This window comes from Bombina bombina, chromosome 6 (assembly GCF_027579735.1).
Source record: "Bombina bombina isolate aBomBom1 chromosome 6, aBomBom1.pri, whole genome shotgun sequence".
NCBI lineage: Eukaryota > Metazoa > Chordata > Amphibia > Anura > Bombinatoridae > Bombina > Bombina bombina.
In genome coordinates, this window is record NC_069504.1 from 883,935,791 (window position 1) to 883,962,121 (window position 26,331).

At 38.5% G+C, this 26,331-nt stretch overlaps 1 long non-coding RNA gene and 1 other non-coding gene across 2 annotated transcripts; both read right to left on the reverse strand.

Annotated features, from left to right (window-relative positions):
* Positions 1–617: 617 nt before the first annotated feature.
* On the reverse strand, positions 618–11,932 carry LOC128662352 (uncharacterized). The gene is made up of 5 exons (XR_008402756.1): positions 11,881–11,932; positions 9,184–9,231; positions 2,500–2,547; positions 2,059–2,139; positions 618–758 (listed from the first exon to the last, which is right to left on the reverse strand). It is a non-coding gene; the product is annotated as an uncharacterized LOC128662352 (long non-coding RNA).
* On the reverse strand, positions 10,129–10,267 carry LOC128665421 (small nucleolar RNA SNORD10). Its single transcript, XR_008403171.1, has one exon. It is a non-coding gene; the product is annotated as a small nucleolar RNA SNORD10 (small nucleolar RNA).
* Positions 11,933–26,331: the final 14,399 nt, after the last annotated feature.

A 26,331-nucleotide genomic window follows, 5' to 3' on the forward strand; every position in this document is an offset into this window, starting at 1 on the left:
AGCTTACTTAACATCCCCTTGTAAAGAGATTATCTACAGCAGGCTACAAACCCAGGTATAGATCTTCTGAAAATTAGAAGACCTTTTTAATTAAACCTGGGGTACATTTACCAAACCTAGATAAAAGTACAGTGTGCACATTCATACTTACAGATTGGTGGTGTTGACCAATATGGCCAAGAACCTGCTTTCAGTAATCGACTAAGTGGAGTCCATCTCTAAAAAATATATAAATGTAATATTTGGTTATTTATGCTTACATTTTTATAACTGTCCTTTAAAATTCTGTCCTCACATGTTCTTATGCACATGGACTCCAAAATGTTTCCAGCCTTTTAATCCTACAACTTTAGTATTCCCCAGCCTCCAGAACATACCCCACAAGCTCCTCAGTATTCACAAAATGAATGATGAAGCTGCACTCTCAAAGGAGAAAAAAGCCCATAAACTTCCAACACCTTTGACAATGCAGCTTCATGGTTTTTAGGATTCTGTCCCCATAGCATGAACCAGCTAGCAGTCACAGATAGGCTGTGCTGGGATGAATATGGGAAATTTCTCTACCCCTGCCAGATATAAGCAGCAACATCACATAAGACGAGTCCTTGCCCAGTGACAGGGGATATACTAGTCAATTATCCACAACACATTGATGCAGACACCATAAGTACTTACATAAATATGTAGATTGTTACACATGCACAGAAACTGCCATTAGACTTGTAATCTCAATCACGCCATACATCCGGCTTTAACATCTGAAAAACAGATTATGTCATTAGTAAAGTATCTGTATATGTTAATTGTTAAAGGAAAAACAAGACCATTTTCCAGATACTGCTTTGTGCAAGATGTCCCCATAGCATGAACCAGCCAACAGTCACAGAAAGACAACGCTGGGATGAATATGGGTTTGTGCTCTACCACTGTCAGATTTTAAGAACCTGTCGCATGTGACAAATCCTTCCCAGTGACAGGGTGACCCACCCAGTTCATAAGATCATCTCAATTCAGTTACAGATCTAGTAATGCTAATAGACACTGCAATCAGAGATCCAATAGTGATTACAAATACCTGCAATGCTAATTTACAATTTTTTTTGCTGATGATTAATGGGACATAATACTCATATGCTAAATCACTTAAAACTGAAGTAGTATAACAGTAGAAAGCTGACAGCAGAATATCACCTGAGCATCTCTATGTAAAACAATTAGAGGATTTTACCTCACAATTTCCTCAGCTCAGTAAGTTCAGCTGCAGGTAAAAAAAATAAATGAACTGCAGTCAATCAGCAGCAACAGTTCTGAGGTCATGAACTCTTACTGTGATCTCAGATTTTATAGTAAAAATCCTTAAACTGAATAGGGAAACATGTGCATGAGGCTCACTCCATTGTCTGTACCAGGACAGGCATGCGGATTTGCTGCTTAAGGTCCTACAATGGGGTGTGAATACTTGACATTTTAAAAAGGTAAAATATTTTTTACATAGAGATGTTCAGGTGATATTTTCTAGTCCGCTTTTTACAGCTATGCTGCATCACTTTCTAGTGTTTCAACATTTGGGTATCAAGGCCCTTTAAGATAGTCAAATAGACCAATATCATATAGACAAGATATATGAAATGCAAGACCACCACATAAAGTGGGGGAAGAAAAATACACTTTATAGAGGGTTTTTTTTTTTTAACAGAAAGTTGCCAGCTGGGTGGCAAACTAGCTAAATTGGGTCAGAGTAATACTTTACAATATATTATCTTGTGCTTTGAATTTATTTAATAATTTGAGCAATAAAAAAATGTATATATATATATATATATTAACTAAACTTATAGCTGGGTGTTGCACCCATTAAAATGTCCTAGGGAGAACACAGAAATAACCTATAGACCTAGGTTAAGTTACTGTTTGGTCTCTATCCTGCAGGTGTTGCCTCTATATACCCATGTCTTCCCCAGTCAATGGAGTATGTGGAGTGCAAAGCTTAGATTGCACACCCCAAGTGCCATATGCGATTACATCCCATAAGTTTAATTTTCTTTAGCTAGTAGTTACCTCATGTTTTGTATTGCATTAACACCCAGGTCTGCTTTTCTCAGTATGAGACACTGGGCACTTCTGAAGCTATAGCACCACCTGAAAGACAAGGAAAGGTTTAAAAAATAATAATATATATATATATATATTTTTTTTTTTTTTTTTTTTGAATAAATGAGTTTCTAGTGATACATTGTATATCTAACAAGTCAACTGCATTGATTATTTTACATTGCAAAACCTTGTGTTGCGCCCCTTTAACTCAAGCATGTCCCCATAGCATGAACCAACTATCAGTCATGGCATGGCTGTGTTGGGATGAATATGGGAGGGTTACTTTGACCCCCAACAGATATAAGAAGCAACATTATATGTAATGAGTCCTTGCCCAGTGCTGGGGTCCTATCAGCCATTTAGGGGGCGAAAAAAAGCATACAGAACCTAGACTACTCCACTCACCATGATCTTCCCCTATCGGACGCCCGAGACTGCAACTTAGCAGGGACACTAGAAGGAAGACAAATTAATTTAGAAATTCATTCTATGACTAGACTGATTCCTTTGAAATATCAATACATTTAGAAACTAAAAAAAAAAAAAAAAAAAATAGAACAAAAAGTTTTCTCCACCTTTGCCATCTGCTGTAAACCAGTAAAAAGGACAGAATGTATTTTGATCATTGAATACGCCTAGTATCAAAGCATAGGAACTAGTGGAGGGAAATTCTTATACTATCAATACCCTCCACTTAAGTTTTAAAAAAAAGTGACATCCGAAATAAAAATGTATTCAGAGAACAACTAACATTTCAATTCCATTATCAAAATGTGCACTCTTTACATGCACACTGAGGCAAAAGCTCCTACTGAGCATGTGCAAAATTGACAGGATATACATTATGCATTTTGTGATTGATGGCTGTCACATGAATTGAAAAATTTTACATTTGCCAGGAAAAAAAAAAAAAAATCTACTCAATTTGAAATTCAAAAACATAATTTATGTAAGAACTTACCTGATAAATTCATTTCTTTCATATTAGCAAGAGTCCATGAGCTAGTGACGTATGGGATATACATTCCTACCAGGAGGGGCAAAGTTTCCCAAACCTCAAAATGCCTACAAATACACCCCTCACCACACCCACAATTCAGTTTAACGAATAGCCAAGAAGTGGGGTGATAAAAAAGTGCGAAAGCATATAAAATAAGGAATTGGAATAATTGTGCTTTATACAAAATCATAACCACCACAAAAAAAGGGCGGGCCTCATGGACTCTTGCTAATATGAAAGAAATGAATTTATCAGGTAAGTTCTTACATAAATTATGTTTTCTTTCATGTAATTAGCAAGAGTCCATGAGCTAGTGACGTATGGGATAATGACTACCCAAGAAGTGGATCTTTCCACACAAGAGTCACTAGAGAGGGAGGGATAAAATAAAGACAGCCAATTCCTGCTGAAAATAATCCACACCCAAAATAAAGTTTAACGAAAAACATAAGCAGAAGATTCAAACTGAAACCGCTGCCTGAAGTACTTTTCTACCAAAAACTGCTTCAGAAGAAGAAAATACATCAAAATGGTAGAATTTAGTAAAAGTATGCAAAGAGGACCAAGTCGCTGCTTTGCAGATCTGGTCAACCGAAGCTTCATTCCTAAACGCCCAGGAAGTACAAAATGACCTAGTAGAATGAGCTGTAATTCTCTGAGGCGGAGTTTTACCCGACTCAACATAGGCAAGATGAATTAAAGATTTCAACCAAGATGCCAAAGAAATGGCAGAAGCTTTCTGGCCTTTTCTAGAACCGGAAAAGATAACAAATAGACTAGAAGTCTTACGAAAAGATTTCGTAGCTTCAACATAATATTTCAAAGCTCTAACAACATCCAAAGAATGCAACGATTTCTCCTTAGAATTCTTAGGATTAGGACATAATGAAGGAACCACAATTTCTCTACTAATGTTGTTGGAATTCACAACTTTAGGTAAAAATTCAAAAGAAGTTCGCAACACCGCCTTATCCTGATGAAAAATCAGAAAAGGAGACTCACAAGAAAGAGCAGATAATTCAGAAACTCTTCTGGCAGAAGAGATGGCCAAAAGGAACAAAACTTTCCAAGAAAGTAATTTAATGTCCAATGAATGCATAGGTTCAAACGGAGGAGCTTGAAGAGCTCCCAGAACCAAATTCAAACTCCAAGGAGGAGAAATTGACTTAATGACAAGTTTTATACGAACCAAAGCTTGTACAAAACAATGAATATCAGGAATAGCAATCTTTCTGTGAAAAAGAACAGAAAGAGCAGAGATTTGTCCTTTCAAAGAACTTGCGGACAAACCCTTATCTAAACCATCCTGAAGAAACTGTAAAATTCTCGGAATTCTAAAAGAATGCCAGGAAAAATGATGAGAAAGACACCAAGAAATATAAGTCTTCCAGACTCTATAATATATCTCTCGAGATACAGATTTACGAGCCTGTAACATAGTATTAATCACAGAGTCAGAGAAACCTCTTTGACCAAGAATCAAGCGTTCAATCTCCATACCTTTAAATTTAAGGATTTCAGATCCTGATGGAAAAAAGGACCTTGTGACAGAAGGTCTGGTCTTAACGGAAGAGTCCACGGTTGGCAAGAGGCCATCCGGACAAGATCCGCATACCAAAACCTGTGAGGCCATGCCGGAGCTACCAGCAGAACAAACGAGCATTCCTTCAGAATCTTGGAGATTACTCTTGGAAGAAGAACTAGAGGCGGAAAGATATAGGCAGGAAGATACTTCCAAGGAAGTGATAATGCATCCACTGCCTCCGCCTGAGGATCCCGGGATCTGGACAGATACCTGGGAAGTTTCTTGTTTAGATGGGACGCCATCAGATCTATTTCTGGAAGTTCCCACCTTTGAACAATCTGAAGAAATACCTCTGGGTGAAGAGACCATTCGCCCGGATGCAATGTTTGGCGACTGAGATAATCCGCTTCCCAATTGTCTACACCTGGAATATGAACCGCAGAGATTAGACAGGAGCTGGATTCCGCCCAAACCAAAATTCGAGATACTTCTTTCATAGCCAGAGGACTGTGAGTCCCTCCTTGATGATTGATGTATGCCACAGTTGTGACATTGTCTGTCTGAAAACAAATGAACGATTCTCTCTTCAGAAGAGGCCAAAACTGAAGAGCTCTGAAAATTGCACGGAGTTCCAAAATATTGATCGGTAATCTCACCTCCTGAGATTCCCAAACTCCTTGTGCCGTCAGATCCCCACACAGCTCCCCAACCTGTGAGACTTGCATCTGTTGAAATTACAGTCCAGGTCGGAAGCACAAAAGAAGCCCCCTGAATTAAACGATGGTGATCTGTCCACCATGTTAGAGAGTGTCGAACAATCGGTTTTAAAGATATTAATTGAGATATCTTCGTGTAATCCTTGCACCATTGCTTCAGCATACAGAGCTGAAGAGGTCGCATGTGAAAACGAGCAAAGGGGATCGCGTCCGATGCAGCAGTCATAAGACCTAGAATTTCCATGCATAAGGCTACCGAAGGGAATGATTGTGACTGAAGGTTTCGACAAGCTGTAATCAATTTTAAACGTCTCTTGTCTGTTAAAGACAGAGTCATGGACACTGAATCCATCTGGAAACCCAGAAAGGTTACCTTTGTCTGAGGAATCAAAGAACTTTTTGGTAAATTGATCCTCCAACCATGATCTTGAAGAAACAACACAAGTCGATTCGTATGAGATTCTGCTAAATGTAAAGACTGAGCAAGTACCAAGATATCGTCCAAATAAGGAAATACCACAATACCCTGTTCTCTGATTACAGACAGCAGGGCACCGAGAACCTTTGTAAAAATTCTTGGAGCTGTAGCTAGGCCAAACGGCAGAGCCACAAACTGGTAATGCTTGTCTAGGAAAGAGAATCTCAGAAACTGATAGTGATCTGGATGAATCGGAATATGCAGATATGCATCCTGTAAATCTATTGTGGACATATAATTCCCTTGCTGAACAAAAGGTAAGATAGTCCTTACAGTTACCATCTTGAACGTTGGTATCCTTACATAACGATTCAATATTTTTAGATCCAGAACTGGTCTGAAGGAATTCTCCTTCTTTGGTACAATGAAGAGATTTGAATAAAACCCCATCCCCTGTTCCGGAACTGGAACTGGCATAATTACTCCAGTCAACTCTAGATCTGAAACACATTTCAGAAATGCTTGAGCTTTTACTGGATTTGCTGGGACACGGGAAAGAAAAAATCTCTTTGCAGGAGGTCTCAACTTGAAACCAATAATTTCCTTGAAAAAACGTAACCTGCCCCCTACCAGCTGAGCTGGAATGAGGGCCGCACCTTCATGTGGACTTAGAAGCAGGCTTTGCCTTTCTAGCTGGCTTGGATTTATTCCAGACTGGAGATGGTCTCCAAACTGAAACTGCTCCTGAGGATGAAGGATCAGGCTTTTGTTCTTTGTTGAAACGAAAGGAACGAAAACGATTATTAGCCCTGTTTTTACCTTTAGATTTTTTATCCTGTGGTAAAAAAGTTCCTTTCCCACCAGTAACAGTTGAGATAATAGAATCCAACTGAGAACCAAATAATTTGTTACCCTGGAAAGAAATGGAAAGTAAAGTTGATTTAGAAGCCATATCAGCATTCCAAGTTTTAAGCCATAAAGCTCTTCTAGCTAAAATAGCTAGAGACATAAACCTGACATCAACTCTGATAATATCAAAAATGGCATCACAGATAAAATTATTAGCATGCTGAAGAAGAATAATAATATCATGAGAATCATGATCTGTTACTTGTTGCGCTAAAGTTTCCAACCAAAAAGTTGAAGCTGCAGCAACATCAGCCAAAGATATAGCAGGTCTAAGAAGATTACCTGAACACAGATAAGCTTTTCTTAGAAAGGACTCCATTTTCCTATCTAGAGGATCCTTAAACGAAGTACCATCTGACGTAGGAATAGTAGTACGTTTAGCAAGGGTAGAAATAGCCCCATCAACTTTAGGGATCTTGTCCCAAAATTCTAATCTGTCAGGCGGCACAGGATATAATTGCTAAAAACGTTTAGAAGGAGTAAATGAATTACCCAAATTATCCCATTCTTTGGAAATTACTGCAGAAATAGCATCAGGGACAGGAAAAACTTCTGGAATAACTACAGGAGTTTTAAAAACCTTATTTAAACGTTTAGATTTAGTATCAAGAGGACCAGAATCCTCTATTTCTAAAGCAATTAGGACTTCTTTAAGCAAAGAACGAATAAATTCCATTTTAAATAAATATGAAGATTTATCAGCATCAACCTCTGAGACAGAATCCTCTGAACCAGAGGAATCATCAGAATGATGATGTTCAGTTAAAAATTCATCTGTAGGGAGAGAAGTTTTAAAAGATTTTTTATGTTTACTAGAAGGAGAAATAACAGACATAGCCTTCTTTATGGATTCAGAAACAAAATCTCTTATATTATCAGGAACATTCTGCACCTTAGATGTTGAAGGAACTGCAACAGGCAATGGTACTTTACTAAAGGAAATATTATCTGCTTTAACAAGTTTGTCATGACAATCAATACAAACAACAGCTGGAGAAAGCTACCAAAAGTTTACAGCAGATACACTTAGCTTTGGTAGATTCAGCACTTGCCAGCGATTTTCCTGTAGTATCTTCTGACTCAGATGCAACGTGAGACATCTTGCAATATGTAAGAGAAAAAACAACATATATATATAAAGCAAAATTGATCAAATTCCTTAAATGACAGTTTCAGGAATGGGAAAAAATGCCAAAGAACAAGCTTCTAGCAACCAGAAGCAATAAAAAATGAGACTTAAATAATGTGGAGACAAGAGTGACGCCCATATTTTTTCGCGCCAAATAAGACGCCCACATTATTTGGCGCCTAAATGCTTTTTGGCGCCAAAAATGACGCCACATCCGGAACGCCGACATTTTTGGCGCAAAATAACGTCAAAAAAATGACGCAACTTCCGGCGACACGTATGACGCCGGAAACGGAAATAGAATTTTTGCGCCAAAAAAGTCCGCGCCAAAAATGACGCAATAAAATGAAGCATTTTCAGCCCCCGCGAGCCTAACAGCCCACAGGGAAAAAGTCAAATTTAAGGTAAGAAAAATGTTAAATTAAAATGCATTATCCCAAATATGAAACTGACTGTCTGAAAAATAAGGAAAGTTGAACATTCTGAGTCAAGGCAAATAAATGTTTGAATACATATATTTAGAACTTTATAAACAAAGTGCCCAACCATAGCTAGGAGTGTCACAAAAAATAAGATTTACTTACCCCAGGACACTCATCTACATATAGTAGATAGCCAAACCAGTACTGAAACGAGAATCAGCAGAGGAAATGGAATATATAAGAGTATATCGTCGATCTGAAAAGGGAGGTAAGAGATGAATCTCTACGACCGATAACAGAGAACCTATGAAATAGACCCCTTAGAAGGAGATCACTGCATTCAAATAGGCAATACTCCTCACATCCCTCTGACATTCACTGCACGCTGAGAGGAAAACCGGGCTCCAACTTGCTGCGGAGCGCATATCAACGTAGAATCTAGCACAAACTTACTTCACCACCTCCATCGGAGGCAAAGTTTGTAAAACTGAATTGTGGGTGTGGTGAGGGGTGTATTTGTAGGCATTTTGAGGTTTGGGAAACTTTGCCCCTCCTGGTAGGAATGTATATCCCATACGTCACTAGCTCATGGACTCTTGCTAATTACATGAAAGAAATGTGCATTTATTGATTATGCAATACTGGTCTTCAGTGGTGCTTTAAATTGGGATCAAAACTGCTAATGAAATAACCCCCACTGCACACACTTGGCACTAGACAAACTGCGTGGAGAAGTGATTTGTGTAATATATACACATGCTGCTCTTAAGTAAATGAGCATATTGTACTAAAATCACTGCACGTTGTAGATCACAGATAAGTTGCAGAACACATGAAGGTAGTGTTAACTGCAGTGGAGCGTGCTCCGTTGATTTGCCACGGGTCTACATTCTGCAGTAGGCACAGGGGAGCTTAGCAGACGGATGAACCCTTGGCTTTTTAGGAGTGAAGAAATTCTTGCAATACTTACCAGCAAATTCATCCATCACTTGAAGTCCATTCTTGACTAACTTCAGATCTGGAAAAGATTAAAGTCCATGAAGAACCACTAATTCACACAGGCCAAACTACCACAGAATTTATTTTAAAGGGCAACAAGTAAGCTGGGAGAATCACAAAATCCAACAGAATAAAAATACCCTTTGTTAAAAAGTTGCAACAAAAAGACACTAAGTGTTTACTAGATGTTACATATAAGTGGCATTAAACCTCTTTCTTGTGTAAAAAAGCATTGCTTGGTCTGACTCCTAGAGGTTAAATAGCAAAATCTGTAACCTAGGGTTTCAAACTGCTGCAAATTGCCTAAACCAGCGATTTTATTTTCAGGCTACAAGATTTGCTTTCTGCCCTCTCTAGAGTGCATGGGATAATTTATACGTGGGACATTTATACAAAGCCAGGTGTTTAAATGTTCTTGAAAGCATTCACAACACTTGACAAACCCAAGTACAGGGTCAAATGGGGTCTTCTACTGTAAATGAAATATTAAATTAAAGAACCAAAACATTAGCTGTCAGCAGGTGAAATGCTGGTACTTTTGTTTATTGTTTAACATTGGTTCTGACTAGTAACTGGGGAATATAAATTCCAATTAGAGGGATATTTAAAGGTATATGCAACCCCATTCTCTCATCTGGATGATTTAAATAGCTCATACAATTTGAAACCACTTTCCAATTTGCTTCTATTTAATTTGCTTTATTTGCTTAGTATCCTTTGTTGAAGCAGTAATGCACTACTGGGAGCTAGCATAAAGCCCAAGACAAGATGCATATATGTGCAGCTTCTGAGCCTACCTAGGTATACCTTTCAACAAAGGATACAAAAAACAAATTAAGTAGAAATAAATAAAAATTCATTACTGTCCCTTTAAGGGGTTAAGACTAAGTCAAAACACCTAAGTTTGGTGAAGGCTGTTCTCAGACTGAGGTGAAATCATTTCTCAGAGCCCTCTGTAACCACCTGCTGCAGTCTGCAAGACGCACACACTGGGCAGGCACGATGCAGAGAGACCCTGAGCATCAGATGACACGCATGGGATCTCATCACTAAACAGCCTCCACTCAGTTTAAACTTGCTAAGACATAATGAAAGCCTTGCAATGATTCTACCGTGAATAACCATAACACATGGAAATATTCAATGTTGTGCAATGTTTAAAGAACTTAATTCCTACAATTAAAAAGCCACTTATGGTTAAAGGCAGACAGGTAAACATTTAAATGTATATTGTTGAGTCCCAAGACGCTAGTCGCATGTGTATGTCACTCAAAAAGGAATAGTATACTGGAGGCATTTCCCCAATATTAATATTCAATTTCTATAGAGAATGATTTTAATTCCAATTTGCTTCCATTAACAAATTATGCATTCTTTATTTGCAGTTTCAGGCATCAGCTCCTAGCGAGCATGTGCAAGAGTGACATGAAAAATAAACTGCTCTTCTGAATTCAGTGTAAATTATTGCATTGTGTTTATTATTGCTCTATTAGGAAATTCTACAGTATTGAATGGTCATAAAGGTTTATAAAGGTGCATCGTGTCCTGAAACTTAAGGTCAAAATGTAAGGTCAAAAAGGTCTAAATATCTTTAAGGGACAGTCAAGTCAAAATTAAACCGATTTATCTATGGCATGAAAAGTAAATTTGCTTTGTTCTCTTGCTATTCTTTAAAGGGACAGTCAAGTCCAAAAAAACCTAATTTTTCAAATAGGGCATGTAATTTGAAACAACTTTCCAATTTACTTTCATCAACAATTTTGCTTTGCTATCTTGGTATTCTAGTTGAAAGCAAACCTAGGGAGCCACATATGATAGTTTATAAGCCCTTGAAGGCCGCCTCTATTTTATTTACTTTTCACAGCAGGGGAGAGCAAGCTCATGTAGGCCATATAGATAGCATTGTAATCACGCCCGTGGCTAAAGGCAGACACTGCACTAATTGGCTAAAATGCAAGTCAGATATAGATAATAAAAGTCATGTGATTAGGGGCAGTCAGAAGATGCTTAGATACAAGTTAGTCACAGAAGTAAAGTGTATTAATATAACAGTGTTTTGCAAAACTGGGGAATGGGTAATAAAGGGATTATCTATCTTTTTTAAAAACAAAAATTCTAGTGTCAACTGTCCCTTTAAAGCTAAACCTAGGTAGGCTCATAGGCTGATTTTTAAGACCTTTAGGACACCTTCTCACTGGCTGTAAAAAGCTCATAAAATGCACTGCTAGTTTATATGTACCATATAGATAATCTTGTGCTCAGCCCATGGAGTTATGCAGGATTCAGCAATAATTGACTGAAAAGCAAGTTTCTAGAACCCAGATAAGGGGCCATCTGCAGAGGCTTAGATACAAGTTAATCAGAGGTAAAAAAATATATTAAGACAACAGTGTGTTATGCAAAACTGGGGAATGTGTAAGTGATTATCCATCTTTTTTGCTAAAAAAAACCTCAAGTAGACTGTCCCTTTAACTTCAGATACATGAGGTCAGTTTCCTCAGGAGACCAGTCACATTACCAAACTGTTCAATACTACTGAAGATAAAATTAGGACTCATTTTTGAAAACAGTGAAGTGCTTTCCCTAAGGAGTTTGCTCAATCGTTTACATAAACTGGTGCAATAAGTTGTAGTATTGATAGAATACCTAAAGCAATAAGGATACACACCTTAACCCCCAAGGAGGGAAGCCTTCATGAAAGTCCTGTTGAGGATAGTGACTAGAAGTACAAAAAAAAAAAAAATTACCAAAAATCATAGTTTAGATCAGCTTTTCTGCAGTGGTTTAACTTTCATTCAAGTAAAGAAACCTAGAGCCTGCTATAGCATTGCTTTGTTACTAGAACTTTAACAGAGGTGTGTGTGTGTAACTCATGGCCCGGAGAGCATGCAATTTAACACTACACCAATTACATAGGTACTACTCCTACAGTATTTAGCCCAGCATACTGTGTTGACTTAGTAACGAAGAAAAATTAATAGGAGTAAATTAGAAAATTGCATGCTCTGAATCACAAAAGAAATTTTGGGTTCAGTGCCCCTTTAAGGGGACATAAAACCCCAATTTCTCATGATTCAGATAGAACATACAATTTTAAACTAATTTCCCAATTTACTTCTAATATAAAATTTTCCGTGTTCTTATTTTTTGTTAAGAAGCTGGAAGGCAATTTCTGGAGTGTGCACGTGTCTGCAGTACTACATCACACAGCAGTTCTGAAACAATGTTATACATTAACAAGAGCACTAGATGGCAGCACTATTTCCTGTCATGTAGTGCCCCAGACATGCACAAACTACATATCAAAACATGTAGCAAACAAATCAGATTTATAAAAAAAAAAAAAAAGTTTTAAAAATTCTATTTTTTTCCTTTCTGAATCATAAGATATTTTGGGTTTCATGTTCCTTTAAATTGATGGTAAACCGGCGGAGCCTAGCAGCACACACGGATGGATGTGTGAGAGCTGAGCTCCGGTATGTGATACAGCAAAATAGGTGGATAATGCTGTATAGCTACATACCAAGAGGCTAAGAAGGCACTGCGGTTGGTGGCACAGTTCCCGGCTACAGTCCTGAGGGAAAATCTCCAAGAAAAAGGGAAGAAAACCGCCTGATAGCACTCTTGCACGGAACGAATATATACAGCGGACGCCATCTTGGAGGCCACGCGCAGCTAACTAATATCTCTCTCGGAGCAGAACAGGAATGACTGTTAGTGGTTCCGACTACATCGATCGATATGACATCAAGATGCAAAGTCCATACAAGAGGTAACCGGGTTTACAGGGAACACAAACCACAAGTGGGGGACACAAAACAATAATGGTGAAGCGTTACAGAAAGAGCGCCAAGATACGCACATAAACATCTCTCAGGCTGGCGAGCTTAGTCTCTGATGATCATTGAGACCACTATTTTTGTTTTTGCACACAACCATGGCTATAATACCTCAATGAAAAGATTACAGACTGTGCAGATACGGTAGTGATGATATATAGAGCAAGCTGCAGGAACTACACACATCAGCAGAAAGTAAACTATCATTGAAAAACCTGAACAGTAACACCGCTGGCAGTTATGATAAACCCCACTGATGTTTCTGCAAAGGAGAACTGAGCCACAAATGTAATCATGATACAATAAGCGGGACACTGTCTCTTGGTGGGAATATCTGAGGGTACAAAAAATATATATATTAATCATTCTGCACAGAAACGAGCGAGACAACCTGCACTCCTGGCCTGGTTCACAATGGCTACCAGAAGGTTTCAAAAAACTGACAAACTCAATAAGCTTACATCTATGGATACATTTCTTAGATCCAATGCAGCTCATAAACAGCTAGAAACGACCACAATGGAGGCAGAAGAGGATTCTGATTTAGAATCTGAACAAAGCAAGCCTACAGACGACCAAACACCGGTAACCAAAGCCGACCTCAGCATGCTAGTGTCAAAGCAGGACATTGCATCAAATTTTGAAAAACTCTGGGATAAAATTGATAGTCTTCATACCACAGTGACTAGCAGCCTAGCAGATATCAAAAATGAAATGCTTGAAATGGGAAACAGGGTGGAAGCCCTAGAAAATGACAAGGAAGATATTGAGGAAAAACATAATTTATGTAAGAACTTATGAAAGAAATGAATTTATCAGGTATTAGCAAGAGTCCATGAGCTAGTGACGTATGGGATATACATTCCTACCAGGAGGGGCAAAGTTTCCCAAACCTCAAAATGCCTATAAATACACCCCTCACCACACCCACAATTCAGTTTAACGAATAGCCAAGAAGTGGGGTGATAAGAAAAAAGTGCGAAAGCATAAAAAATAAGGAATTGGAATAATTGTGCTTTATACAAAAAAAATCATAACCACCACAAAAGGGTGGGCCTCATGGACTCTTGCTAATATGAAAGAAATGAATTTATCAGGTAAGTTCTTACATAAATTATGTTTTCTTTCATGTAATTAGCAAGAGTCCATGAGCTAGTGATGTATGGGATAATGACTACCCAAGATGTGGATCTTCCACGCAAGAGTCACTAGAGAGGGAGGGATAAAATAAAGCCAATTCCGCTGAAAATAATCCACACCCAAAATAAAGTTTAAATCTTATAATGAAAAAAACTGAAATTATAAGCAGAAGAATCAAACTGAAACAGCTGCCTGAAGTACTTTTCTACCAAAAACTGCTTCAGAAGAAGAAAACACATCAAAATGGTAGAATTTAGTAAAAGTATGTAAAGAAGACAAAGTTGCTGCTTTGCAAATCTGATCAACCGAAGCTTCATTCCTAAACGCCCAGGAAGTAGAAACTGACCTAGTAGAATGAGCTGTAATCCTTTGAGGCGGAGTTTTACCCGACTCGACATAGGCATGATGAAACAAAGATTTTAACCAAGATGCCAAAGAAATGGCAGAAGCCTTCTGACCTTTCCTAGAACCGGAAAAGATAACAAATAGACTAGAAGTCTTTCGGAAATCCTTAGTAGCTTCAACATAATATTTCAAAGCTCTAACTACATCCAAAGAATGCAACGAGTTTTCCTTAGAATTCTTAGGATTAGGACACAATGAAGGAACCACAATTTCTCTACTAATGTTGTTAGAATTCACAACCTTAGGTAAAAATTTAAAAGAAGTTCGCAACACCGCCTTATCCTGATGAAAAATCAGAAAAGGAGACTCACAAGAAAGAGCAGATAATTCAGAAACTCTTCTGGCAGAAGAGATGGGCAAAAGAAACAAAACTTTCCAAGAAAGTAATTTAATGTCCAGCGAATGCATAGGATCAAACGGAGGAGCTTGAAGAGCCCCCAGAACCAAATCAAACTCCAAGGAGGAGAGATTGACTTAACAGGTTTTATACGAGCCAAAGCTTGTACAAAACAATGAATATCAGGAAGACTAGCAATCTTTCTGTGAAAAAGAACAGAAAGAGCAGAGATTTGACCTTTCAAGGAACTTGCAGACAAACCTTATCCAAACCATCCTGAAGAAAACTGTAAAATTCTAGGAATTCTAAAAGAATGCCAAGAAAAATGAGAAAAACACCAAGAAATGAAAATCTTCCAGACTCTATAATATATCTTCCTAGATACAGTTTTACGAGCCTGTAACATAGTATTAATCACAGAGTCAGAGAAACCTCTATGATTGAGAATCAAGCGTTCAATCTCCATACCTTCAAATTTAAGGATTTGAGAACCTTGCGACAGAAGGTCTGGTCTTAACGGAAGAGTCCACGGTTGGCAAGTGGCCATCCGGACAAGATCCGCATACCAAAACTTGTGAGGCCATGCTGGAGCCACCAGCAGAATAAACGAACGTTCCTTTAGAATCTTGGAAAAAACTATAGGCGGAAAGATATAAGCAGGATGATACTTCCAAGGAAGTGACAATGCATCCACTGCTTCCGCCTGAGGATCCCTGGATCTGGACAGATACCTGGGAAGCTTCTTGTTTAGATGAGAAGCCATCAGATCTATTTCTGGAAGTCCCCATATTTGAACAATCTGAAGAAATACCTCTGGGTGAAGAAACCATTCGCCCGGATGTAGTGTTTGGCGACTGAGATAATCCGCTTCCCAATTGTCTACACCTGGGATATGAACCGCAGAAATTAGACAGGAGCTGGATTCCGCCCATACAAGTATTCGAGAGACTTCTTTCATAGCCAGAGGACTGTGAGTTCCTCCTTGATGATTGACATATGCCACGGTTGTGACATCGTCCGTCTAGAAACAAATGAATGACTCTCTCTTTAGAAGAGGCCACGACTGAAGAGCTCTGAAAATTGCACGGAGTTCCAAAAATGTTGATTGGTAATCTCACCTCCTGAGATTCCCAAACCCCTTGTGCTGTCAGAAACCCCCATACAGCTCCCCAACCTGTCAGATTTGCATCTGTTGAGATCACAGTCTAGGTTGGAGGAACAAAAAGAAGCCCCCTGAACTAAACGATGGTGATCTGTCCACCACTGATCTGTCCACCACGTCAGAGAGTGTCGAACAATCGGTTTTAAAGATATTAATTGAGATATCTTTGTATAATCCCTGCACCACTGGTTCAGCATACAGAGCTGAAGAGGTCGCATGTGAAAACGAGCAAAGGGAATCGCGTCCAATGCAGCAGTCATAAGACCTAGAATTTCCATGCATAAGGCTACCGAAGGGAATGATTGAGACTGAAGGTTTCGATAAGCTGAAACCAATTTCAGACGCCTCTTGTCCGTCAGAGACAGAATCAAGAACACTGAATCTATCAGGAAACCTAAAAAGGTTACCCTTGTCTGAGGAATCAAACGAACTTTTTGGTAAATTGATCCTCCAACCATGTTCTTGAAGAAACAACACTTATAAAAGACTGGAAAGGTTCTTTCTAGAGAAAATGAGCAAAGGGAATTGAATCCAATGCTGTGGCCATAAGACCTAAAACTTCTATGCATAACTGAAGGAAATAATAGAGACTAAAGGTAACGATAGACGGAACCCAATAACATTATCCCTTGTCTGATAGAGACAAGGACAGTGACAAACTATCTGGAAACCTAAAAAAGGTGACCCTTGTGTGAGGAATCAGAGCTTTAGAAAAGAAGATCCTCTAACTATGTCCTGAAGAGTAAGTGAATCATATGAAATTCCGCATCCTCAGAAAATAAACTGAATGAAAACAGAAAAATGAAAATATGCATTTATTGTATCTAATGAAAACAAATAATGCTATCAAAGACCATAAAAAGGCAAAATAGTTTGAATAAAACTCCAAAACCCGGTTCCTCAAAAGAAACTGGAAGAAATACCCCAGAAGATTCCAGGTCTGAGCAGCGCTTGAACCCCATGGGTGCCCAGCCATGCTTCAACAGTACCCAAAATATATAGGACAGAAACACAGTTAAAGAAAGTGTTAGCCTTGCTGGAATAAAATCAAAGAAATTTGGACAAAATAAATTTCAAAGAAGCCTTAACCTGCCCCTTACCAGCCAAGCTGGAATACGGCACGTACATCGCAAAATTAGGGAGCTGATTTCTAACTCCAATTATAGACATGTTACTTGGGAAAGAACTCAGGAATTCGTTCCTTAATAAGAACAACCAAACTAGTATAAGCTTAAAGTTTTAGTCTTAGAACTCAACCTTGAAGCCCAGAGTAACAGTTAAGAATTGAATCCAATTATAAAACAAATAATTGATTATCTTAGAACAAAGGAAATATGGATTTTTTTTTATTTTTTTTAAAAAAATCACAAAATTCTTCTAGCTAAAAAAGCTAGACATAGATTAACCCTCATTTGCGAAAATATTCCATAAAATGAAGACACAAATGAAATTATTAGCATGATAGTTCAGTTTAAAGGACCAGCCAATACAGTGGACTTGCATAATCAATAAATGCAAAACAACAAGACAAATGCAACAGCACCTAGTCTAGTAAATGTTGTCCCTTTAACAATGCTAAAATAAATCATAATCTGATACTTGATCTTAAAGTAAACAGAGAAAATGAAGCAATTGCAATATCCAAATAAATCACAGGACCAAGAAAAATACCTGAAACTAAATAATTTTCCATAAATAAGATACAACTATCTAAAGGAAAATAAATACTATTTTGCTATAGAAACAATAGCATAATTAGTAGAATTAGAGATAGCCCCAATAAATTGAAGAACCCTCCAAATTGAGTTTTACTGCTGGCAAAGAATATAGTTTAAAACCTTTGAAGAAGGAATAAAAGAAAATTCTCAGCCTATTCCATTCCCTAGTATAGGGATTTGGAAAGAAAACCTCTAAAGAAATAAATAGGCAGAAATAATGTCAGCTAGTCTTAAAGAACTAGTTACCTTAATATCCAAAATAATCAACACCTTTTCAGCAAAGAACAAATGTACTTTAATAATTGAAAAATAATAAAAAAGTAGATTTGTTAGTGTCAATATCTGATGAAGAAAATTTCTGAAAAAAAAACATCAGAGAAGGATAAATCAGTATGTTGTTGGTCATTTGAAACTTCAATAATTAAAAAAGAAGTGAAAAAGACCTAAAAATTTTATTAGAAGGCACGAAGTCAGACAAAGCCTTTAACATAGAATAAGAAAAATATTTCTTATAAGTCTTCTAAATATTTCTTGTAAGAAAAGAAAATATATAAAGCATAAATACTAATGGATTCCGCATGTAAAAGTATAACATAATATCTTATTACAAACCATAGCTAAAGATAAACATTTATAACATTTAAAATAAATGAACTTAGCTTTGGTAGAACTGAAACTCAGTTAAGCGTTTTTCCAAAAGTGGCTTCTGATTCAGAGTCCATTTGAGACATCTTGCAATATGTAATAGAAAAAACAACATATAAAGCAAAATTGATCAAATTCCTTAAATGACAGTTTCAGGAATGGGAAAAAAATGCCAATGAACAAGCTTCTGGCAACCAGAAGCAATAAATAATGAGACTTAAATATTGTGGAGACAACAATGACGCTCAAATTTTTTAGCGCCAAAAAAGCTGCCCACATTATTTGGCGCCTAAATGCTTTTGGCGCCAAAAATGGCGCCACATCCAGTAACGCCGACATTTTTTGGCGCAAAAACGTCAAAAAAATGACGCAACTTCCGGCGACACGTATGACGCCGGAAATGACAAGAAAATTTTGCGCCAAGAAAATCCACGCCAAGAATGACACAATAAAATGAAGCATTTTCAGCCCCCGCGAGCCTAACAGCCCACAGGAAAAAAAGTCAAATTTTAAGGTAAGAAAAAATTGAATTATTCATATGCATTATCCCAAATATGAAACTGACTGTCTGAAAATAAGGAACGTTGAACATCCTGAATCAAGGCAAATAAATGTTTAAACACATATTTAGAACTTTATAAAAAAGTGCCCAACCATAGCTTAGAGTGTCACAGAAAATAAGACTTACTTACCCCAGGACACTCATCTACATGTAGTAGAAAGCCAAACCAGTACTGAAACGAGAATCAGTAGAGGTAATGGTATATATATATAAGAGTATATTGTCGTTCTGAAAAGGGAGGTAAGAGATGAATCTCTACGACCGATAACAGAGAACCTATGAAATAGACCCCGTAGAAGGAGATCATTGAATTCAAAAAGGCAATACTCTCCTCACATCCCTCTGACATTCACTGCACTCTGAGAGGAAAACCGGGCTCCAACTTGCTGCGGAGCGCATATCAACATAGAATCTAGCACAAACTTACTTCACCACCTCCACAGAAGGCAAAGTTTGTAAAAACTGAATTGTGGGTGTGGTGAGGGGTGTATTTATAGGCATTTTGAGGTTTGGGAAACTTTGCCCCTCCTGGTAGGAATGTATATCCCATACGTCACTAGCTCATGGACTCTTGCTAATTACATGAAAGAAATGTAGCTGTTATGTCGCAGACAATCTCCCTCCAGCAACAACAAATAGATGACCTCCAAGACAAAATGGAGGACATTGAGAATCGCACTAGGAGGTCGAACCTCCGGATAAAGGGTATACCGGAATCGATTGGACCAGCTGACCTTTGTCTTATTTGCAAGGCCTCTTCAAAGCTATCACAGTGGCTACAGATGACACAGAATACCATATCGAGAGGGCCCACAGAGCACTCAGGGCCAGACCCCAGAAAGATATGCCACCAAGGGATGTGATCATCAAATTCCTCAGGTTTCTTGATAAAGAGAAAATCTTGAATGCATCTCGGAAGAAACCTTTAACCCCTTAATGACCGGACCATTTTTCAATTTTCTTACCCTTAATGACAATGGCTATTTTTACATTTCTGCAGTGTTTGTGTTTAGCTGTAATTTCCCTCTTACTCATTTACTGTACCCACACATATTATATACCGTTTTTCTCGCCATTAAATGGACTTTCTAAGGATACCATTATTTTCATCATATCTTATAATTTCCTATAAAAAAAATATAAAATATGAGGAAAAAATTGAAAAAAAACACACTTTTTCTAACTTTGACCCCCAAAATCTGTTACACATCTACAATCACCAAAAAACACCTATGCTAAATAGTTTCTAAATTTTGTCCTGAGTTTAGAAATACCCAATGTTTACATGTTCTTTACTTTTTTTGCAAGTTATAGGGCCATAAATACAAGTAGCACTTTGCTATTTCCAAACAACTTTTTTTCAAAATTAGCGCTAGTTACATTGGAACCCTGATATCTGTCAGGAATACCTGAATATCCCTTGACATGTATATATTTTTTTTTAGAAGACAACCCAAAGTATTGATCTAGGCCCATTTTGGTATATTTCATGCCACCATTTCACCGCCAAATGTCATCAAATAAAAAAAAAAGTTCACTTTTTCACAAATTTTGTCACAAACTTTAGGTTTCCCACTGAAATTATTTACAAACAGCTTCTGCAATTAAGGCACAAATGGTTGTAAATGCTTCTTTGGGATCCCCTTTGTTCAGAAATAGCAGACTTATATGGCTTTGGGGTTGCTTTTTGGTAAGTAGAAGGCCGCTAAATGCTGCTGCGCACCACACGTAAATTATGCCCAGCAGTTAAGGGGTTAAATTAGGTAGCTTGTAGGGAGCTTGCAGGGTTAATTTTAGCTTTAGGGTAGAGATCAGCCTCCCACCTGACACATCCCACCCCCTGATCCCTCCCAAACAGTTCTCTTCCCTCCCCCACCCCACAATTGTCCCCGCCATCTTAAGTACTGGCAGAAAGTCTGCCAGTACTAAATAAAAGGAGTTTTTCTTTTTTTTAATAAAAAAAAATAAAATGTTTTAGCTGTGATGGACTCCTGCCTTAGCCCCAACCTCCATGATCCCCCCCCCAGCTCTCTAACCCTCTCCCCTACCTAATTGCCGCCATCTTGGGTACTGGCAGCTGTCTGCCAGTACCCAATTTGCCCCCCAAAAAAGTGGTTTTTTTATTATTTTTTATTTCCATTTTAATTTTTTCTGTAGTGTAGCAGCCCCCCACAATACCCCAACCCCCTCCCCCTCCCAGATCCTCATATATTTATTATTATATTATTACTTTCCCCCCCCTCTTCCCACTCATTGGTGTCAGTGTGGGTAGGTAATCGCGCGCATGCGCGCCCCCGCACGCTCCCGGCACCCGGCGTGCACATTGCACTAACAGGAGCCGGATGCCGGGTAGCGATGGGCCGCCCACCCGCCTCCCTGTTGCGCTCCCACCCACCAACGAACCGGCCGCATCGCTACCGGTGCAGAGAGGGCCACAGAGTGGCTCTCTCTGCATCGGATGTTTCTAAAGGGTATTGCAGGATGCCTCAATATCGAGGCATCACTGCAATACCCTGAGAGCTGCTGGAAGCGATTGCGATCGCTTCCAGCACTCTCTTAGACAAGTGACGTACCAGGTACGTCCATTGTCACTAACTGCAAGTTTTTGCAGGACGTACCTGGTACGTCACTTGTCATTAAGGGGTTAAATACCAGGGGAACGTGGTGCAATTTTTTCAGGATCTGTGTGTGAAAACACTGCAACGACGAAGCAAACTTCGACCATTAACTTCATTGCTCAGAAAACGCCAGATCACATATCGCTGGGGTTTTCCATTTTCCCTTAACATACTTAAAGATGGTAAGATAACTTCAATCAAGACAATACAGGAGATTCCTGGGGCTTGTAGGACCCTAGGTATCGAAACACCGGACATACCGCCTGACCCCGATCTCGGGGAGAAGAGAGGGACACAAACCTTAACACATCCTCTCAAGAGATCCAGTTGGATAAAAGTGAATAATAAACGATCCAAGACATGATACCTTATCTGACTGGAACTTTACTGGTAGCAGATCGAATTTGGGAGATTGGTGAGACTCTTTTCTAAACACTATCAGGGATGTATTTTGGAAACTATATGCAATACACTTAGACTGTCAGACAATGAGCTGAAACCACTAGAACATATTCTATATACATAGATTATTTTGTTAACCTAACACTGCTCTTCAATTTCGTTATTCTTCATTCATTACCACCTATGGTAAACTAAGGTAATATGAGCTACAAGGTATCACTGATTATATGTTATACCAATGCAAAGTAGGGATATTTTGTGTTGTTTTTACTGTTTTTTTTATACAGGAATATGTAAGTTTTGTTATGTTATTTAATTGGTTTGTTTTGTGCCAAGTCAACTGCATCTTAGTTAACACCTTTTTGTGGAGCTACACCGAGGTTAAAAATACAGGGACTGTAAGATTAGACTTACAGAATAGCACAGAATCTGACACCCCAGGTTACCTAAATAATGAAAAGAGATGGTTATATACTAATGTATGCACTACTTTACTGAAACATTGCTATGGCTGAAATACTACACTTTCCTGGAGTTAACTTGATTTCACATGATGTGAGAGGCCTTAATTCAGACATAAAAACATAATTTATGTAAGAACTTACCTGATAAATTCATTTCTTTCATATTAGCAAGAGTCCATGAGCTAGTGACGTATGGGATATACATTCCTACCAGGAGGGGCAAAGTTTCCCAAACCTCAAAATGCCTATAAATACACCCCTCACCACACCCACAATTCAGTTTAACGAATAGCCAAGAAGTGGGGTGATAAAAAAGTGCGAAAGCATAAAAATAAGGAATTGGAATAATTGTGCTTTATACAAAATCATAACCACCACAAAAAAAGGGCGGGCCTCATGGACTCTTGCTAATATGAAAGAAATGAATTTATCAGGTAAGTTCTTACATAAATTATGTTTTCTTTCATGTAATTAGCAAGAGTCCATGAGCTAGTGACGTATGGGATAATGATTACCCAAGATGTGGATCTTTCCACACAAGAGTCACTAGAGAGGGAGGGATAAAATAAAGACAGCCAATTCCTGCTGAAAATAATCCACACCCAAAATAAAGTTTAATGAAAAAACATAAGCAGAAGATTCAAACTGAAACCGCTGCCTGAAGTACTTTTCTACCAAAAACTGCTTCAGAAGAAGAAAATACATCAAAATGGTAGAATTTAGTAAAAGTATGCAACGAGGACCAAGTTGCTGCTTTGCAAATCTGATCAACCGAAGCTTCATTCCTAAACGCCCAGGAAGTAGAAACTGACCTAGTAGAATGAGCTGTAATCCTCTGAGGCGGAGTTTTACCCGACTCAACATAGGCAAGATGAATTAAAGATTTCAACCAAGATGCCAAAGAAATGGCAGAAGCTTTCTGGCCTTTTCTAGCACCAGAAAAAATAACAAAAAAACTAGAAGTCTTGCGGAAAGACTTAGTAGCTTCAACATAATATTTCAAAGCTCTAACAACATCCAAAGAATGCAACGATTTCTCCTTAGAATTCTTAGGATTAGGACATAATGAAGGAACCACAATTTCTCTACTAATGTTGTTGGAATTCACAACTTTAGGTAAAAATTCAAAAGAAGTTCGCAACACCGCCTTATCCTGATGAAAAATCAGAAAAGGAGACTCACAAGAAAGAGCAGATAATTCAGAAACTCTTCTGGCAGAAGAGATGGCCAAAAGGAACAAAACTTTCCAAGAAAGTAACTTAATGTCCAATGAATGCATAGGTTCAAACGGAGGAGCTTGAAGAGCTCCCAGAACCAAATTCAAACTCCAAGGAGGAGAAATTGACTTAATGACAGGTTTTATACGAACCAAAGCTTGTACAAAACAATGAATATCAGGAAGAATAGCAATCTTTCTGTGAAAAAGAACAGAAAGAGCAGAGATTTGACCTTTCAAGGAACTTGCGGACAAACCCTTATCTAAACCATCCTGAAGAAACTGTAAAATTCTCGGTATTCTAAAAGAATGCCAAGAAAAATGATGAGAAAGACACCAAGAAATATAAGTCTTCCAGACTCTATAATATATCTCTCTAGATACAGATTTACGAGCCTGTAACATAGTATTAATCACACAGAAACCTCTTTGACCAAGAATCAAGCGTTCAATCTCCATACCTTTAAATTTAAGGATTTCAGATCCTGATGGAAAAAAGGACCTTGTGACAGAAGGTCTGGTCTTAACGGAAGAGTCCACGGTTGGCAAGAGGCCATCCGGACAAGATCCGCATACCAAAACCTGTGAGGCCATGCCGGAGCTACCAGCAGAACAAACGAGCATTCCTTCAGAATCTTGGAGATTACTCTTGGAAGAAGAACTAGAGGCGGAAAGATATAAGCAGGATGATACTTCCAAGGAAGTGATAATGTATCCACTGCCTCCGCCTGAGGATCCCGGGATCTGGACAGATACCTGGGAAGTTTCTGGTTTAGATGAGACGCCATCAGATCTATTTCTGGAAGCTCCCATATTTGAACAATCTGAAGAAATACCTCTGGGTGAAGAGACCATTCGCCCGGATGCAACGTTTGGCGACTGAGATAATCCGCTTCCCAATTGTCTATACCTGGGATATGAACCGCAGAGATTAGACAGGAGCTGGATTCCGCCCAAACCAAAATTCGAGATACTTCTTTCATAGCCAGAGGACTGTGAGTCCCTCCTTGATGATTGATGTATGCCACAGTTGTGACATTGTCTGTCTGAAAACAAATGAATGATTCTCTCTTCAGAAGAGGCCAAAACTGAAGAGCTCTGAAAATTGCACGGAGTTCCAAAATATTGATCGGTAATCTCACCTCCTGAGATTCCCAAACTCCTTGTGCCGTCAGAGATCCCCACACAGCTCCCCAACCTGTGAGACTTGCATCTGTTGAAATTACAGTCCAGGTCGGAAGCACAAAAGAAGCCCCCTGAATTAAACGATGGTGATCTGTCCACCATGTTAGAGAGTGTCAAACAATCGGTTTTAAAGATATTAATTGAGATATCTTTGTGTAATCCTTGCACCATTGATTCAGCATACAGAGCTGAAGAGGTCGCATGTGAAAACGAGCAAAGGGGATCGCGTCCGATGCAGCAGTCATAAGACCTAGAATTTCCATGCATAAGGCTACCGAAGGGAATGATTGTGACTGAAGGTTTCGACAAGCTGAAATCAATTTTAGACGTCTCTTGTCTGTTAAAGACATAGTCATGGACACTGAATCTATCTGGAAACCCAGAAAAGTTACCCTTGTCTGAGGAATTAATGAACTTTTTGGTAAATTGATCCTCCAACCATGATCTTGAAGAAACAACACAAGTCGATTCGTATGAGATTCTGCTAAATGTAAAGACTGAGCAAGTACCAAGGTATCGTCCAAATAAGGAAATACCACAATACCCTGTTCTCTGATTACAGACAGAAGGGCACCGAGAACCTTTGTAAAAATTCTTGGAGCTGTAGCTAGGCCAAACGGCAGAGCCACAAACTGGTAATGCTTGTCCAGAAAAGAGAATCTCAGGAACTGATAATGATCTGGATGAATCGGAATATGCAGATATGCATCCTGTAAATCTATTGTGGACATATAATGCCCTTGCTGAACAAAAGGCAAGATAGTCCTTACAGTTACCATCTTGAACGTTGGTATCCTTACATAACGATTCAATATTTTTAGATCCAGAACTGGTCTGAAGGAATTCTCCTTCTTTGGTACAATGAAGAGATTTGAATAAAACCCCATCCCCTGTTCCGGAACTGGAACTGGCATAATTACTCCAGCCAACTCTAGATCTGAAACACAATTCAGAAATGCTTGAGCTTTCACTGGATTTACTGGGACACGGGAAAGAAAAAATCTCTTTGCAGGAGGTCTCATCTTGAAACCAATTCTGTACCCTTCTGAAACAATGTTCTGAATCCAAAGATTGTGAACAGAATTGATCCAAATTTCTTTGAAAAAACGTAACCTGCCCCCTACCAGCTGAGCTGGAATGAGGGCCGCACCTTCATGTGGACTTAGAAACAGGCTTTGCCTTTCTAGCAGGCTTGGATTTATTCCAGACCGGAGATGGTTTCCAAACTGAAACTGCTCCTGAGGATGAAGGATTAGGCTTTTGTTCTTTGTTGAAACGAAAAAGATTAGCCCTGTTTTTACCCTTAGATTTTTTATCCTGTGGTAAAAAAGTTCCTTTCCCACCAGTAACAGTTGAGATAATAGAATCCAACTGAGAACCAAATAATTTGTTACCCTGGAAAGAAATGGAAAGTAGAGTTGATTTA